Genomic DNA, 19,303 nt, shown 5'->3' with positions numbered 1-19,303 from the left:
ATGTGCCAAATTTGGAACTATTTAAAAAATAAAAACTTAACAAGTCTGCTTTATTCTTCCAGATTTGCTGCACTGCTTTGCTCTGTCCTCCAAGAAGGTGCATCCCCCACCTCGCAAGTGTGCCATTTTATTATTTATTTTCCAGCATGGTGTCTTCTAATAACCGTCAGTGTTCAGCACCCCAAACAGCCCCTTCCCTCCAGGCCCCTCACAAAGCCCGTGCATTTCCTTATATTTTAGTTGCTTGGATGGTATTCCTAAACTTCAAGTGGCTCTGCTGAAAGCCTTTGTTTGGTAGATAAATGATTTGGTTTTGTTCACCCTTGTGTACAGCAGAGACTGCAGGTTACTTCGACAACTCTTGTTCCCATTTAGCAACCGCATTAATATTTACTCCCTCTATATTATATACGTTGTGGGGCAAAGGGGAATTCTCTGGCATGCAGATCAGCCCCATAGTGGGCTGTGAAACAGAACCCTTGCTGGGTGAACTGGCCGTTTTTATAGACAGTAGGTAAAGATAAACAGCTGCAAGATTAAACAAGCGAGTATTCACTGTCAGTTTATGATCCAATCACTCCACTTTGGCCTTTCACCTATGGAAAAAAACGGAAGGATCTTAGTTTAAATTTGGCAGATTCTGCTTGTGTCAAAAGGATAGCTGTACACACTGAATTAGCCTGCTACCTAATGTAAGTGGCAGCTTCTGCTCTAAAAAGGAGCAGCATTATGTAAGGCTGCTGCTACTCAGAAGGAAAAGAAAGATTTCTTCCCTCAACACCACAGCTGACAGAAAATGTCCCTTCTAGGACAGGAATAATCATTTTGCTCTAAAAGTTTTGCTGTTGCTCATTTATCTGTAGACAAAAGAGCCAATACTTCTAGTGCCATTTTAAAGATCACAGTAATTTGAAAACCAGTGTGATCGAGTTTAATGCAATCAGTGATTACTTTCCTTTGAATTTTTACGACGAACTTGTGTACTTGAGGTTACATAACAGAACTATCACTCTCTTCCTCCAGTCATTTAAATCGCATTTACAAAGGAAAACCCACAAGATAGCAAAACACAGTAAGATCCTCTTTCCTCTTGGTTTAAGTCCTACACTTACAAATCTCCTCTTCCCACCAAAACTTCTCTAGAGAGCGCAACACTGGAGAATCCATTTTAAAAAGGTAAACAGCATCTCTTCAAGTGTTTGCCATCACATAAATTACGATAATTTGAACAAAACAAGGAACTCGGAAGGCATTCAAATGGGCAAGGTAAACCTTATGACAAGTCAGGAACTAGCTGAAAAACACCACAATATTTCACCCAATTTCAGCCAACAAAAACCCTCAGATTCAGAGTCCAGGTAGTGAGTTTGGGCTCAGAAGGCTCCATATGGCTGAATTCACCTCTCCTCCATAGCCTCTCTCTCTTCGGTCCTTCACTCCAAGTGTCAATGGATGTATTTAAAACACAAAGGGGAGCGAAGCCAGCTTAGCAGCACTTTTAAATTAAGCCAGTTTCAGTTTTTGGTAGAAAATTTGCCCAGAGGCTAACAACCTGTATGCTTGGGTTTCAGTTCAGTGTAATTTGAAACTGCCAAGCTATTTACACCTTGCTGAGAAAAGGCCGCGTAACCAATGCAAAGCACAAAACGCAACACAGTAATACTGAGCAGCAAGACTGAAAACTAACTATTGAGCATAAAGCCCCTCATACGCATGAGATCATTATTCTGCAAGTGTTTTTTGAAGGAAGAAATAATGGCCTGGTTGTGGGGAATGCCCCTTTTAGCGAGGGCACAGGATGGTTTCTGCACAAGTTAGTTCAGAAGGAACTTTGGCACTCCTGATTTTTGTTTTAGGTTTCTCTGCCTTTGAAGGCAGCCAGCTCCTGCTCCACCAGTCGCATGCAGTGAGCTCTGAAGTTGCAGCTATTAATTGCTCCAGAATGGTTCTGGGGACTGGCTACTAAAGGGGGAAGCAGGGGACAAGTGCGGCTTTAGATTGTATGGGTTTGTAGTTCACCCGTACCTGCATTACATTTTATAGCCAAATCAGTATAAAGCATTTTTATTAAACATTACAATTAATAAGGATCTCAAATAGATAGGCTGCTTCTAAAATGTCTTTTAGCCAGAACATTGCAACAACCTCTTCCCATAAAGCCATCCACAGCAAACATCATAAGCCACTGCTTTCACCCTTGCAAAGCTGATTTGGACCAAAGGCAATTTACAGGATGGATTAAAAAAAGTCAAATGTAAAAAAACCCACATGATTTAAAAAAAAATTAAATCAGATTTTATTTAAATTAATTAAAAAAAACAAAACAAGCCTACTTACAATTTCAAATTGACGTAAGGTCCTAAAAACATCTTATAATCTATTAAAGTCATTTAAATTAAATACAATAATTTTAAGCAGTCCATGTTTGTTGCCAAGTTTTAAAGGACAGCAAATCACTGAACTGGTGGAAGTCACTCGCTAAGCACCTAAAACCAGAGTTTACAGAAGTATTAAACCAGCTTTTGGACAGCCTTAGCCTCTTCTGCAGGTGCAGAGAGAATATTCTCTTGAATTCAGTTTATTCAACTAGCTCAGTTCAGTTCAAAGTTAAGAAACCAACTGAGAGCTGAAAAGAAAGGAGAGCTTGTTCACTTCATCGAATCTAAATAAAAACCAGGTGTGAGAGGATAAGCTCTACTAGTTCTAAAAATCTTGAAGAGCATGGTGACCAGAAACAATCAGTTCAATGGGTTAGCTAGAGATAACATTTTTGGTGTTTAATAAATCAGTTAGCTTTACAACCAATATATTCTATTTTTTTTAAAATGTATCCAGCACATAATTTTTTACATTAAATGAACCTACCTAACAAGTGCATTTTTAATTTAATTTAAATTACCATTCAAGTAGAACTTGACAAAAAATCACAAGTAAAAAATGAATCTGGTAAATAAGGAATGCATTTGCCATTTTCTGACATAATAAAAAAATGTAAAGATTAAGAATCTGAACAAATGCAACTTACATAGTTCAACTGCTTAAATAAGTGTGTACACACAAACCCCTCCTGGTTAGCCAAAAGTAGTAAACAGTGCAAAGGCTGTATTTAGTTGCAAATCAATATGTTTTAATAGTTACTAACTAATGAGAATCAGTCCTTTAGGAGAAGAACTAAGAAAGTACAAATGTAAAACATGATTAAAATTGGTGATTTACTTGCTGATTTATATCATGATTCAAGTCAGTGATTTAAATTACTTTGATGTAAATTAATCCACCTCATCAATTTACAAAACTAGATTATGAACCCTGAAATTCTAGGTTTAATAGCAACTGTCAACTCTCAGGAGGTGCTACCTAGACCAGTCTCTGTAGTACTGGTTACAACATCTGAGCAGCCTTTTTGGTGGATCATACATTTAAGGAGCCCAGCGGTGATTCTGTCATCAAATATCCATCTTCCATTGCTGTACACAATGAAGCAGGCCTCGCCTCACCCTATCCCACTGACTGTAATGGCCATAATCGGCTCTCTCAGAAGCCCAGGCAGGCAGGAAGGCTTCTTTTTATTTAAATTATTTCAGTAAAAAAATTATAGGGTGTCCCTAGAGGAAAGTTTATATTGCAGGTAGTGTGTGATCTACCTGTGAGATCTCTGGAATGAGAGTCAAGAAACCTGCTGAGTAATCTGATAAGTCACTTCACCTCTCCGGGCCTTCGTTTTCCATCTCATTCGTATTGTCCATCTTGTCTATGTAGGCCAGAGGTAGGCAAACTACAGCCCATGGGCCACATCTGGCCCACAGGACTATCCTGCCTGGCCCTTGAGCTCCCAGCCAGGGAGGCTAGCCCCCAGCCCCTCCCCGGCTGTCCCTGCAGCCATGTGGGCAGCACTCTGGGCAGCGCGCTCCTGCAGAGCAGAGCAGTAGTGTGTCTAGCTCTGGCCAGACAGTGCGGCTGCAACATGCTGCTCTGAGAGGCATGGTAAGGGGGCCGGGGGATTGGATAAGGGGTAGGGGGTTTTCAGGGGCAGTCAGGGGACAGGGAGCAATTGGATGGAGTGGTCAGGGGACAGGGAATGGAGGGGGGATTAGATAAGTATGGGGGGCAGGGATGTGGATAGGGGTCGGGACAGTCAGGGGACTGAGAGCAGGGGGGCTGATGGGGGTGGGTCCCAGGGAGTGGTTGGAGTGAGAGGTCCTGGGAGGGGGCGGTTAGGGGACAAGGAGTGGGGTGTGTGGATGGGTCAGGGAGTCTGAGGGGGGCAGTCAGGGGGCTGGAAGTGAGAGGGGCCAGATAGGGGGCAGGGACTAGGCTGTTTGGGGAGGCCCAGCCTTCCCTACCTGGCCTACCATACAGGTTTGTAACCCCAAGGTAGCCCTTGGGCCAGAAAGTTTGCCCACCCCTGATATAGGCAGTAAACACAATAGGGTTCTGATCTCTATTAGGGCCTCGAGGAACTAGCAAAATACAACCCAAACAGAACACACAAGAACAAACCTCTCATTTATGACTTAGTCCTGCCTGGAGCGCAGGGGAGTGGACATGACGACCTATTCAGGTCCCTTCCAGTCCTACACTTTATGATAAGATGATGCTGCCCCAGTGCAACACAGGGTGTACACCGGGGTAGCGCATCTACTGCTGTCCCAGTGGAAAAAACAAACCCCAAAACTCAGACAAAAAAAAGTGTTAGGCTACGTTGATTGAGTTTTTCTCACCCATCTCCTACCTTCACCGCTCCTCTGCCCCCCCCAATTCCCCACTCATTTGTAGAAGTTAAGACAACCTGCAGGTGTGTCATATCCTTTGCAAGTTGCTCTAAGGCCATAAAGAGCCACACAACCCATCACTGCTGTCCCAAAAAATAAGCCTCTGTTAAATTCAGCACTATTCAAAGCCACTAGTGTGCTTCAGCCAGGCTGCCTTCAACACACACGTGGCCCCATCCATGCAAGCCTACGTTTAAATGTGACCTGACAATGGCGGAGGAGGGGGGAGAAACGGACCCGTGCCTTGGAATACTATGGATGACATCACAAGCACAAGGAAGCAAAAGCTGAATGACAGGGGAAGTGATGTTTATCCAGGCTGTTTAAAGCCTAGGTTTTTGTTACCACTTATCTAAGTAAACCACTCAGGAGAAAAGGTTCTTTCCCGTAGGGATTCAACACCCCTTCAGCCCAAATTAAGGGCTGAGAACGCAACTGTGCATGAGAAACAGAATCCTCCAGATAAAACAGGGAAGAACCAGATCTGACATTCCTGGTATTCGTACAGTTAAAAATAACTAGCAGGGAAAAACAAAACCACCCATTTCAGCCTGTCTTTCTACAATACAGGGCAGGGGGGAGCACAAGCCCAAATTTCTCTCCCCTTTGCAGGTCAGACTTAGAAGTGACATGAAATCTTAATTCAAGCCCACTGAACACATTGCAATTTCTCTGCAAAGCAGATGAACGCTTTTAATGAGAAAATATATAAGACCCAGCGCCAAACTGCAGCAAATCCACTTAAAATATCCTTTATAAAGCCCTCTATCACACAAAATGCTTCTCTCCGAAGAAGGCAGCATTGCAATAAAGCTGCCAGGCAGTATTTTATGGTTTCCAGAGATTTCCAGCACACCATAATCCCTTGGTGGGAAACCTCCCAAAGCTAAACAGATCCCAAAGCATTTTAGAATAATACAGTTCACATATCTGGGCACTTCAGAGCCCATCTACACCACAGGAAAAACTGTGCACCATGGAGAGCAGAGGTGTTGTGATCTGACTGGTCACTGCCAATGGGCAAAGAACACATGGGTTTAACACTATGTAGGGGACCTAGGTCAACCTCAGCTAAAACACTCATTTATCAAGTTTACCGTACCCTGTTCAGCACATGCTGGCAATAAAGTCATCATGGCTGCCCTAAACAATGGCAGAGCATCATGCACCACAAAATACGTTTTGCTAGCATAAATAGACCCCTGGTCTAATTTCGCTAATACAGTTTCCTGGTTGAATCCGAGGGTTGTGTTGCATTCTCTAGGCGAGAGCTAAGGAGCAGAGTAAATGGGGCACAATGCAAATGTTTTCAAGCATGTGCCCGTTTTCCATGAAGTCCCAGAATTGTTTTTCCATGATCCATACCCCTCACACCACGTTTATATGTAAAGTTCCATGCACATGTGGCACTTGGCAGAATTTAATAATTAAAAACCCACAAGTGCCCTGAGCACATTGCAGGATTGGAGCCAGATTGGCCAGCACTTGATGAATGATTTAAAAGACTGCAAAGTAACGTTTTACTTTTTAATTCTCCTCCCCAACCCTTCTGCTCTCCAGTAACACTAAGTTAAACACAAAGGTCCCTCTATACAACAGCCTACCTATGACCTTAGAGCAGGGGTAGGCAACCTATGGCAAGTGTGCCGAAGGCGGCACGCAAGCTGATTTTCAGTGGCACTCACACAGCCCAGGTCTGGCCACCAGCCCTGGGGGGTTCTGCATTTTAATTTAATTTTAAATGAAGTTTCTTAAACACTTTAAAAACCTTATTTACTTTACATACAACAATATAGTTTAGTTATATATTACAGACTTATAGAAAGAGACTTTCTAAAAACGTTAACATGTATTACCGGCACGCGAAACCTTAAATTAGAGTGAATAAATGAAGACTTGGCACAGCACTTCTGAAAGGTTGCTGACCCCTGCCTTACAGAAACATTACATCCCCAAATGCATGGGCCCTTGGACCAGCTCTGCAAGAACACATGGCATGAACGAACTGGCAGTGGCTCCAGTAAAAAGAGTCACTACAATGCCATCAGATGCCACACTAACATGCTCTACATCAAACGGGCGTCTTTTCAAGTGGTGGGTGGCCCCTTATCCATAAGCATTCACCTCTGAATTCATTACCAGCCCCTTGCATTGCCTAGTATCAACTAAGTGTTTCAACTAGGTTAGCCTCCTCTCCTGCTACACTTCATCCACACAACTACCTGAAGGGTGCACAAACCAAGATGCAAAGGAGGATGGTCTTGTGGTTAAGAGACTAGATGGGTGATCTGAGTTTGGCTCCCAGCTTTATTATATGCTTCCTGTGATATTGGGCAAGTCATTTAATCTCTTTGTGCCCAAGTCTCTCACTAAAAAAACTGAGCTAATACTACTACTACTTCTCCCATACCCATTGTATGTCTATTGGGATTATAAACTCTGCAAGGCAGGGACTCTTATTATGGGCTTGTATAACTTTGACTGGGACATTTAGGTACTACAGCAATACAAAACGGAGTTCAGAAGGGAGAGGAATGGTGTGGGGTGATAAGAAACTAGGAACAACTGAAAATTTAGGCAGAAGATCCAGAAAAGATATTTTACCCAAGAGCTTTTCAAAGGGAAAGGTACCCCTTGATAGAGACACTTAACATTAGACTGGCCAGGCACTAGAGATTATAGAATCAGAGAAGCATAAGACTGGAAGGGACCTGGAGAGGTCGAGTCCAGTTCCCTGCACTCAAGGCAGGACTACGTAATAACCTGACCATTCCTGACGGGTGTCTATCTAAATCTGTTCTTAAAATTCTCCAATGGAGATTGCACAACCTCCCTGGGCAATTTATTCCAGTGCTTAACTACTCAGATAATTAGGAAGTTCTTCCTATTGTCCAACCTAAATCTCCCTTGCTGCAATTTAAGTCTATTACTTCTTGTCCTATCCTCAGAGGTTAACAAGAATCATTTTTCACCTTCCTCCTTGTAACAGCCTTTTATGTACTGAAAACTTATTGCCCCCCTTCCCCCGCCCCAAGTCTTCTCTTCTCCAGACTAAATAAACCCAATTTTTTCCAATCTTGCTTCACAGGTCATGTTTTCTAGATCTTTAATCATTTAATGTTGCCCTCCTCTAGACTTTCTCCAAGGGGAAAATCCTGCACTGGCTGGGGGCACTGACTAGATGACCCCATAGATTCCCCCCCCCCTTTTGATCCATTTTCTGGCTAAAGAGGAATTCTTCATATGAGAGGGACCCATGTTACCACTGAGCCAGTTTGTCAAATTAAAAGCTATAGTACTGGCTTGATTTTCTGAGGTGCTGAAAGGCTACAATTCCTACTGACTTCACTAGGATCTGCAGGTGCTCAGTACTTCCAATACTTCCCTCTGCATTGTAGCAGTCTGAAGTGTTTAGGAGCTCGGGAAAAAGTTTCATTTTGAGGATGCCAAGAGCTAGGGTATCGCTCTCGTTGCGTCAATTTGGGTGCTACATCAAGGAATGCAATTCAACATTATTTCTGTAGTGCCAAGAGTATACTCAATGGCAAGGTGACTGCTGACAGCTAATCCTAAGCAGACAACACACGTGTGTTTGGGGAAGGGGGCGTAAGAGAAATGGTGAAGTAGAATGTGCATTTTTTGAGTTGGTTTCATAGCTTCTGTTACTTTTGTTGGTTATATATATTTCATTATTTGATAGAGGCAGTTATAAAGCCTGCTAAAACAAAAAACGCGTGTGGGGGGGAGGGGGAATTTTGCAAACCATTCCCCATTAGCCTCGCTCTGGTCCCACTAAAGGAGTAATACTATTATAATGCATTATAACAGTGAAATGCCCACTGACTGCAACAGGAGCACAGCTAGGCCCATTTGGAGGGCTCTTGAAAATCCCACCTTTACATTTTCAGGAAGATTGTAAAGGAAGAGGATGGAGCAGTGGTGCAATCGGTAGGGTTTGCTCAATGTAGGGAGCAGGACTGGAAGACTGAGATGCGAATGGGAGCGGTTACTTCAATATCTTGGCACAGCAAAGAAGGGGTAGCAAAGAAACAATGACAGGGAGGAGCTACTTGTGCCAGGCGGCAGTACTCAAATTTGATGCTAAAAGGGATTCAGCTATTTTAAGGCTGGAAGGGACAATTGGAGTCAGATCTGCATAATGTAGAACCTCATTCAATCGCTGCTGGCTTAAACCCATACATTGCTGTTTGAGCTATAAGATCTCTTTTGGAATGACAACCAATCCTGAATTCAAGAGCTCAGGCGATGGAGTATCCACCACATCTCTAGGTAAGGGGAAGATGCTGAAGGGATCCAAAGAGCCAGGCAAGGTAGGGCTATTTGCGCTTGCATTTTGGATGGATTGAAGGGGGGGGGGTGGTGGGGGAGGGGTGTCTAAGCAAGAGCCAAGGGCCCAGACACGAAGGGCATTACAGTACTCAATGTTTGATGAGTCTGACTCATTACAGTTGATATTTTGGACAATTAGTAAAACAGTCCCCTGTAAAGTCTCCCTTGCGTATAAGGACATATCTGTTGTAACTGGATGTGAGATGGGTCTTCCTACTGTGGATACTTGCAAGGCACAGATTGTGATGGGGTACAGCAGGTAAACAGTGTTGTTTATACAGCACGAGATTAGGAAGTCTTTTGTGCAGCTATGTTCATTATCAGATTATACACACATGCTGTTTTTATTTGTCTAGTTATGTTAAAGGCTCTTTGCCAACCTCAATAAACACACAGTATTAGGCAAATCACATCTTGTTACATGCCTATTGACAGTCACTTCTGGGTGGTAAAATCTTGTTGGCCATAACCAGATATTCACATCCACCACTACAGCTGTAACTTCAGAAGCAAACATACTTAGCACTCTCAGAGCACCTTGTATCCAAGGATCTCAAAACTCTTTGCAAATGCAGCATAACAGCCTATAGACAGGGACTGCAGCCCAGAGATAACTCACTAGCCCAAGCACACACAGTAGCAGAGTCAGGAGTGGGGCAGAGGTCTCCTTCCCCCCACCCCAAAAAGTCCCACTCTAAACCTATCAAGAAGGGGTTATCCACTGGGAAGAGGGACGAGTGGGTTGGGGCCAGCTTGCTCAATGAAATGTGGGGGAGAGAAGATCCCAGCTGGATTCTGGGCATGGAAAGGGTCGAGTACCATCAGCTGTCTATATATGATTCATGAACCCAAGTTCCTCAAATCATTCAGCTATTCCTGGGATGGTTCACATCTTTCTGTGCTCCAGGTATTGTTGCTGGCATTCAGCTTTAGTAGGGAGTAGGTAATTTACCTCCTTCCAGGGGCCTGAGCTATGACTGACCTACTGTCCACACTCTTGGAGCATTGCACCATGTCAGCCAGGGTCAGCTTATTCTTTGCTGGACACACAACACAACTCATGGAACAGTTTTGAATAGATCTGTATTTTTTTTTTTTTTAAAAAACAGAAGCAGCCAGTAGGATCGTGAAAATCTGGATCTTCGAGTTTCGCTTGCCAAACCTAGACATTCAGTTCACACACCAAGTTGGTACTCCAGCAGATGCCGTCTAAGCCTTTAAATCGCACACTAATTGCACTAATTGAGCTAACAGTCTCTGTTTCGTCTCCCTACCCTGAGTCAACCAGCGTCTTCTGGTACTGCTGTAGAGATCCAAGCTGTTGGCTTTAGTGTTATTTTGTCAGCCATTAAACGATTCATCAGAGTCATTAATTGATTTATTACTGCTGCCTGCGAGTATAGCTTTGCAAATAAAGAATGATGTAGGTCAGAACGCAATAGAAATTGGACAAAACAACACAGCTAGGAGCTGGGTACTTGAATTATCTGTAGGAGAGCACTCGTGCAGGCCCCCTGACACCAGGGTACAAAAAAAGACGATGTGCTGCTTGGCGGTGTTGCCAGAAGCCCTGCTAACTGGAACAGCCTAACAGCAGGGGGAAGCTGTGGTACTAAACACCAGCCTTCCAGTGCACGAGGAAGCCATTCAGGCTGTCACCACTGCCAAAAGCTAATCATGCACTCCTGTAATGCAGTTCCCTGTACCTGGCAGCAGAACTAGAAACACAATAGAAAGGATGTGACAATAACTGAAGTGTTGGAGGTACAGGACATGCAAATTGGGCTTCAGCCAGACTGAAATTATTCAATGAAATGGCAGCCTTAAAACCCTCACTCTTTGAGACGTATGTTTCTCTAGCATTTTCACAGTCCACTAATTTGTTGTGGAGACTGAGCAGTAGCAGATTTATAAGGAAATGATCAACTGCCACTAACCCCTTTCAATAGCGAACAGGACCCCTCATCCCCACCCACTATGCTCTATGGAGCGGAATTTTCCCTGGCTGAGATGCACAAAGTAGACCTGCATCTACAATCAGACCCTTGTAAATCCCAAGTCCAGAGTGCATTAGTAGCCAAAGGAATCCCTGTACAAGGTTTGGGCATCACCTCACACACATGCCAGAAGCAGTCCATATGCAGTATGGGTGTGTCTACAGCATGTAACTGGCAGTCTGTGTAGATCTTGTCCAGTAACACAGGAAGCATAGAGAGGAAAAAAGCTTTTCCTGTAGTGAAGCATAATCATACTCAGTGTATTAAATTCATATGCAATGCAAAAAAGTCTGAAGCCCAAGGGCATAATGGTTTTAAGTCAAAATATATGTAGCACTCAAAGAGTGATTAAAAACAAGGCTGTTTTCCTAAACTAATCTTTAACATGAAATCCACATTACCCAATTATGTTAATTGCATTCAAGGGGAAAAAATATACCTATATATACACACACCCTTACATGTAACTATTGACCTAAGCTTTCTGCAGCATGTGTTGCAATCATAAGAGAAATATCCTCACATGGCTCAGTGTGTTTTGGTGAAGGATCTGGAGCGTGTCATTCCAGCAGAAGGTAGTGATGTAATCTCCACAGGAATAGTTATTCTGCTCTTGTATCTCACACCTCACTAGTGGTGCAATTTACACATCCGCAGAGAGAGCTCAGGGCCCACTACGTGGAAGACAAACAGCAATTCACTTCCCAAGTCCAGATTAACTATGAAAACAATTTGCCTCTGTTTAGGCGGAAGCCCTGTGTGCTGGAAAGTGTCCAATAAGGAGGGCTGTCACACAAGGACTAACCTCTAAATGAGAGGGAGCCTTTCTGCATGTTGCATTCTTGCTGCAGCTTGAAGACACTCAGTGTGGTACTGTAACCACGATATGGGGAAGCCAGGGCTCAAATGCCACAATTCACTACTTAATGCTACCGTGTAATGGAGGACCAAGAAGTCTCATGTTGGTTATTACTAGCAATGGGAGGGGGAGGAGACAACTTCGGAAGAGGAAAGGGCATTTTGCTGGGTATCCCCTGTTTGACACCACTTCACCACCCTTCTAGTTAGAGGCCTGAACAGGACGTGAGCTTTTCAGCACCACTGTTTACTGTTGAGTCACAATTTAAGGCAAGAAGCGACCACCAGATCATCTAGCCTGACCCCCTGCATATCACAGGCCACCAGCGTCACCCATCTCCCACACATTAAACACGAAAACATTACCGCTCACATGAGACTAAACTACAGAAGCTCACTCTCCTTCATCAGCCACCTTACCAGCACTATCAGCTCCTACAGACATGGAGCAGACCAGGGCCCGAAATCAAAATCCCGGCACTGAACTGATCCCCTTTCTAAAATTCCACACCCGCACAGTCTACCCAAAAGCTACCAAAAAGCCTGTAGCATGCTAGGCCACTCAGTTACAGCATCTAATGAGCGCTATTTAAAACGTGGGGTAGAGTTTAAAGGGTGGTTATATGCTATAAAAAAGCAACTCTGTAGAAGTGGCAGCATCATGGGGCTCCAGGTTTACTGCTGAGCTATGACTCCTTCACAGGTGTGCCCACTTCACATGTAAAAAGGGGTTTTCTCCTAACTACCAGCTTTGTAGACTCAACCCAAGATCGGTGAGTCAATCCATCTGCCTTCTCAAGCATCACCACTGGGTTTCCGCAGGCCAAGTTCTGCCCTTGGTTACACACACAGAACCCACCAGTGCCTTCAATAAGCTTGCTCAGGAGTAGCGGAAGGGAATGGTTGACACACAACAAGGAAAGTAATAGAGTCCTGCTCACTTTCTTAGCTGCAGAGGCTCTGCAGGGCTACCAGGAGTAAAAAGCAGGAAAAATCTATTCTTGTCACCGAAGTCAGCAGATACGCAAGTATGCACAAGTGGCAGATCTGTGGAGCAGCGCAGTGGCATTTTTCCAGACTTACTTTTCAGAGCACACACACACTAAGCGAAACACTCTCCTGCCTGCCTAGACACATCTGTCTCTTGTATATTGGACCCTGCCCCAAGAGGCTTACAGTCTATCTTTTAGTTCTGTTTGTACATAAGTAGGGCCCCTCAGTGCTACAGTACTACAAATAATAAAAGTCAGTGGAGGCACTCAGTTGACTAACAATTACAGAAACTACAATACATTTGCTTCCCTCAGACCCAACACCCAAAAGGAGATACTAGTTTTAAGTGAGGGAGCAAAGTAACTCAAGCAGATCCTGGAGTCTGATGACAACTCCGAGGCATGGGGCACAGTGCATTTAGGGCTCAGACTGAAGTGAAAAGGAGGAGAATAGGAAAGAGTCCTTTCAGAGGAATAAAATAAGCTGGTTCCATGGTCAAATTACTCACCATTGAAACCCTGCAGCACCTGATCGGTAATTAAGAGGCAAGAGGAAGATAGGCTGTATGGTTAAGGCATTTGACTGGCACTCAAGAAATCTAGATTCTATTCCTGGCTCTGCCAGGGGCTTCCTGGCTGACATTATGCAGGCTGTTTCATCTCCGTGCCTCTGCTCCCATCCGTAAAATGGAGCTAACACTTCCCTACCTCTCAGGGAAAGAGTTAGGAGGATAAACCCCATTCAAGTGTTCGAGGTGCTCCAATACCATGGTTATAGGGACTGAAGGAAAGCCCACTAAAAAAATAAAAGCTCAAACTGCCTAAACCTTCCTGGGTTTTGTTAAGAGTCAGTAATTGGCCATGCTGGCAAGAAATAAAGGTTATGAATATTCACCTCCCAACTCTCCATTGAGCGATCCGAGCTTCTGAAAGTCAATCAGTTATGACATTCCCAAAGCGTACTTCAAATGTGTAAGTCATTATTCACTGGATTCTTAGCATTTATTAATTTTCTATCCAAAGACTGTCTATATTAGTGGTTCTCAACCTTCCCAGATGACTGAACACCTTTCAGGAGTCTGATTTGTCTCGAATGTCCCCAGTTTCACCTCACTTAAAAACTACTTGAATACAGAACTATTATTGAAAAATTGCTGACTCTCTCGTTTTTACCATATAATTATAAAATACATCCATCGGAATACAAGTATTGTACTTGCATTTCACTGCAATACTGAGCCTGTTTTTCACTTGCGAGCCTTGTCTGAAGCCCGAACCCTGCTGTCCGGGGCTGGAGCCCAAAGTCCTGCACATAACTTAGCTTTGTGGGAGACCCCAGGCAATTGCTCTGCTTACCACCTCCTAATGCCAGCCCTTCATATGCAACCCCCTAAACCCATCCCATGACTACCCCCAGGGCTGCAAGCCCTAGGTTGAGAAACACTGATCTAGATAAGCTGAGTACCCCCTGGATGACCTCTAAGTACCTCCAGGAGTACACGTACTCCTGGTTGACAACCACTGGTCTACATGATCATGTTGCCCGGTGCAGCTCACTTATTGATGAAATACTAAAAGAAGGTCTCCATACAAGATCTATTTCCCAAGAGTTCCCCCTTTCTATATTGCATGGCACTATATTTCTCTTCTAAAGAAGAGGAATTGACTTCCTGCCATCTGCTCTCAATCCAGGGCCTGCTGCAAGCAGAGCCGCGAGGATCCTGATGGAGCATGCAACTTAGCCACTTTTGCTCAACAATAAATGACACTTAATGCTTTATCCTATCTTTTTCTTCACGATCCTGTTCCTGATGCCCTATGGGTATTTCTGCAGCAAGCTGGACTGAAGTTCTGAGACAAGAATGTTTGGTTTACATTCAGTCTAATGATGCATCCAGTTCAGTTACTTCAGAAGTGGATGGTTTCTACTGAATGAAAAATGAATAATTCTCACTATCGGCTTTTATTTATTTCATTATTAAATTCAAGTTGACTCTTCCTCTACATGTTGTGTGTGCTGAAGAGTTTGTGGTTGAAAACATGCAAGACTAGTATCCTTCCCACACCCGGGCAGTAAACAAATCCCATTGCTTCTATAGTCACACATCAAATCCATCCCTTCTTCCCTTCTATCCCAAGGGCTAATTCACAGGCCCACAGCCTACTTACCACCCCCATTCTGGTCCAGGGGATGTTCTCTTTGCCATCCTCCCACCTAGCCAAAGCCCTCACCTGGCTGTCATTTTCACTGTCACTTCTCTTTGAAACCCTTACTGGCTCCCCATGGTGCTGTGCATCTGTGTTACAGCTCTTAACCCTTGCTTTTCAGGGCTCACATCCCTCAGTGCCAACCTGTATTTCCAGCCCCCATCGATGTTGAAGGCCCCTTTCTTTCCTTCTCCCAAGTCCTATGTTCATACCTTCCACAGTGCCCACCTATGTATGGAACATCCTCCTTAAGCCAATTCGCCAAGTCACCACCCTGCTCCCTCCTCTTCCAAATCCCTCCTACAAACCCACTTCTGCCATACCATAATTGGAGAAATGGTCTGAGGTAAACAGGATGAAGTTCAATAAAGATAAATGCAAAGTGCTCCACTTAGGAAGGAACAATCAGTTTCACACATATAGTATGGGAAGAGACTGTCTAGGAAGGAGTATGGCAGAAAGAGATCCAGGGGTCATAGTAGACCACAAGCTTAATATGAGTCAACAGTGTGATACTGTTGCACAAAAAGCAAACGTGATTCTGGGATGCATTAACAGGTGTGTTGTAAACAAGACACGAGAAGCCATTCTTCCGCTTTACTCTGCGCTGGTCAGGCCTCAGCTGGAGTATTGTGTCCAGTTCTGGGTACCGCATTTCAAGAAAGATGTGGAGAAATTAGAGAGGGTCCAGAGAAGAGCAACAAGAATGATTAAAGGTCTTGAGAACATGACCTATGAAGGAAGGCTGAAGGAATTGGGTTTGTTTAGTTTGGAAAAGAGAAGACTGAGAGGGGACATGATAGCAGTTTTCAGGTATCTAAAAGGGTGTCATCAGGAGGAGGGAGAAAACTTGTTCACCTTAGCCTCCAATGATAGAACAAGAAGCAATGGGCTTAAACTGCAGCAAGGGAGATTTAGGTTGGACATTAGGAAAAAGTTCCTAACTGTCAGGGTAGTTAAACACTGAAATAGATTGCCTAAGGAAGTTGTGGAATCTCCATCTCTGGAGATATTTAAGAGTAGGTTAGATAAATGTCTATTAGGGATGGTCTAGACAGTATTTGGTCCTGCCATGAGGGCAGGGGACTGGACTCGATGACCTCTCGAGGTCCCTTCCAGTCCTAGAGTCTATGAGTCTATACCCCCAAGAGCTCAAATGAAGAGCTAAACTTAATGGAATCGTCAATGTGTGCACATACCTCACTGAGTCTCACGGGTTACCCTTCTCCTTCCTCTTTCCTTAACACCCCTCCCTCCAAACTGCAAGAACCTCATTAGCTGTGTCATGTATGGCTTTCATGCTTTTCGTGGCAGAAACTGGGTCTTCATTTGCTCCTACAAAGCACCTCACTTGCTTCAGTGAACTGAAAAATAATCCCAGGGTACACGGGGCACTGGTTTTCCGCTGAAAATATATTTTTCTTAACCTCCAATGCTAGTGTAAGGCAGCAGTGAAGACCAAAGCCCCTAAGCTAGCCACAGATAAGTCACATCTCAAGCAGCAGTACAAGCTCCCCACGCCTGATCTATTCTGGAAGGACTATCCTCCAGGGAGGAAAGGAGTTCCGTCTCTATGCTCATTTAACCCTTGACCTTCCAGCTGAGGTTGCTAGCTAGTACCGGATGGTGTAATAATATTAATGAGAGAGACACACAGGTTTGTTAGGAATTGGACTAAAAACAAACAACGTCATTAGGCAGTGGCTCCTTAGAGTACATGAGCATTAGAGGCAAAAGGATCTGAGGCCCAGCAAACCCTCAAGCCAGCCAGCCCTGCTTATGACTGGCTTTCTTTCCCTGTAACAGGGTGTCAAACAAGTACAAACAGTTCTATCTGACATAGCACTTCAGACTCTAGCAGATGGGTTGGGAGGGAGACAAGACTGCTGCCAGGAAGCAAAGAGAAGACAAAAAAATTGATGGCTGAGCATTTGCACATTAGGCTCAAGATATTCTCTTCCCTGGCCTGCCTTTCAGCATGGCCCCAGCGTGAGAGTGCCCTATTTAACAAGGCAGCCCTCAGACAATGCTGTTGCAAGTAAATACAGCACTTTCATTCTCTCCCCCTTGTCAGGATAATCACACTGCCATCATATCATTTCTTTCCCATGTCACAAGTGGCACGAAACAAAGCTGCTTAATGGGTCACACAGTTGAAAACTGAAGTTAACCTCAAGACACTTGGGTATATATTTCCCACTTGATTCACAGGCATAAGTCCTGGCTTTGGGTCTCACTTCCCAAGCCAGCAGGGAGGGCAGGGTATGGGGAGCTGTGTCTCGATCAATGCAACACCTGCTTGATGACAGGGAGGGATTTTTAAGGTCCGAAGGGGGGTCCACCAAGCCCTCAGTGTCAGACAATATTCATACGGCCAGCATGTTGGAGAGGAGGGTGGGGGGAACAAAGCCTTAGCAACTGTATAGTTTTGACTAGAACATACAAGATTTCTCACACACACGCCCCTGCCTCCAAGTCCTCCGGGTCCTGATTTTCACAGCTGGGCTATTCCAGGCAATACATCTTAAAAGTAGGGCATGGAGAGAGGAGAAAAGAGCAGATCACCCACATAACGTGGTCTCAGAGGCTCTGTGCAGGGCCAGGGCCAGGATCGACAGACATGTGCATTCCACTATCATAACCCAGGTTCTGCATGCTGGGACCCCTTCACAGACCAAGGCCCTGAGCCACATCAAATCCGTGAAGAAAGGAGAGAATTGTTAGCCTGAGGCGAAAACTTCAGGTTCTCCCCTCTCACTGCATTTCTTCCCCATACAACTGGAAAGGGCACTTTCAGGCCACAGCCACATCCCTTCCCCTTCTCCCCAGCCTTCTAGAAGGGAGTTTAATTAAAGTAATGCATTTCATTAGGGAGCGTAGTGCATGGTACTTAGGAGAGGTGCTCCTGGACTCCATTCCCAACTGCTGCTGGTTTCCTGAGTGACTGTGGCCGGGTTATTTACCCTCTGCCTCGGTCTGCCCATCTGGAAAACAGGAACAGTATTATTTACCTATCTAAAGGGGCTGCCTGATTCATGTCTGTGGAGTACTTTGCACCACACCCTACAACCCTCTCCTCATCTGAGGTTCTCCGGGTGTTGCCTGCCGCCTACACCACAACTACCGCAAATCAGAACAGCAGAAGGTAACTGGACACGGTGGTTGTGGGCCTATACATTAAGGGTACATCTACACTGTGAGAAGACCAAGTCTCAAAGCCAATGTCAGCTGGCTTGGGCTAGGGCTAGGGCTGTGGGGCTAAACATGGCAGTGTAGCCATTCAGGCTCAGAGTGGAACCCTCCCCACTCACAATTTTATAACCCTGCAGCCAGAGCCCTATAAGCCTGAATCAGCTGACCTGAGCCAGCTATGGCTCTTATCACAGTGTGGATGTACCCCTAGAGTCTCAAACAGGTGCTCTGGCTGTAATGAAATAACTTTACGTTAGCAGTGACTAAATATTAGGTGAGTCAGCAGTTAATTCACTAAAAAACACTGTAGGTGCCTTGTTTAAAATCTACCCTGGAGGTACACAACGTGAATTCACATCCCCAGTGCAGACTTTCAAAGATGGCTGGGACAGATTGGTGATCTGGCATCTATCTACTTCGCCGCCCTCAGCATAGGCTTCGAGAACATAAAAGAAAGAAAGAATTAACTTACCGGTCAGGACTTAAGCAGACGGCACAAACAGGTAAGACTGAATTTAATTGGACTCCAGTTAAGCCTTTTCATCTCATTAAAGCTGCCTTCATCTTATAGAGTGAGGTTTTAAATTTAATAATAGAACTCTACCACACCTCACAGTAACCCAATTAACAGAGTATGGCACTACGTTGACCATTTCATACAGATCTAAACATCAGATGATTTCCTGCATTAGTCTCTTTGGGCTAGTAGTGCCTGCGCTGCTTCAATCAAATGATCCTCTCACCCCCTTTTTAGAGTTTACACCACACGACAGAGTAAAACTGTTTGGTAGACGCCATAATTTGTTACATTAAAAATCGGCAACGTGCTAATAACTGACAATTTTTTTGCAAACAGTGAGAAAGTGTGCGGGGAAAGGGAGGAGAAATTTATGCAATGGTTCCAGCAGTTAAACTGCTATGTCAATCAGCTTAC

The 19,303-nt window shown here is 44.4% G+C and overlaps 2 protein-coding genes across 14 annotated transcripts in view; both read right to left on the bottom strand.

Annotated features, from left to right (window-relative positions):
- SSBP3 (single stranded DNA binding protein 3) overlaps positions 1-19,303 on the bottom strand; it is a 136,157-nt gene that overhangs the window by 39,837 nt on the left and 77,017 nt on the right. The window lies entirely within an intron of this gene.
- Positions 1-19,303, bottom strand: part of LOC127055950 (NADH-cytochrome b5 reductase-like) — a 134,893-nt gene that overhangs the window by 87,682 nt on the left and 27,908 nt on the right. The window lies entirely within an intron of this gene.

The sequence above is a fragment of the Gopherus flavomarginatus genome, chromosome 7 (genome assembly GCF_025201925.1).
Source record: "Gopherus flavomarginatus isolate rGopFla2 chromosome 7, rGopFla2.mat.asm, whole genome shotgun sequence".
Classification (NCBI taxonomy): Eukaryota; Metazoa; Chordata; order Testudines; family Testudinidae; genus Gopherus; species Gopherus flavomarginatus.
The sequence above is the reverse complement of the archived record's forward strand: the minus strand, read 5'-3'. Positions and strand labels throughout refer to the sequence as shown.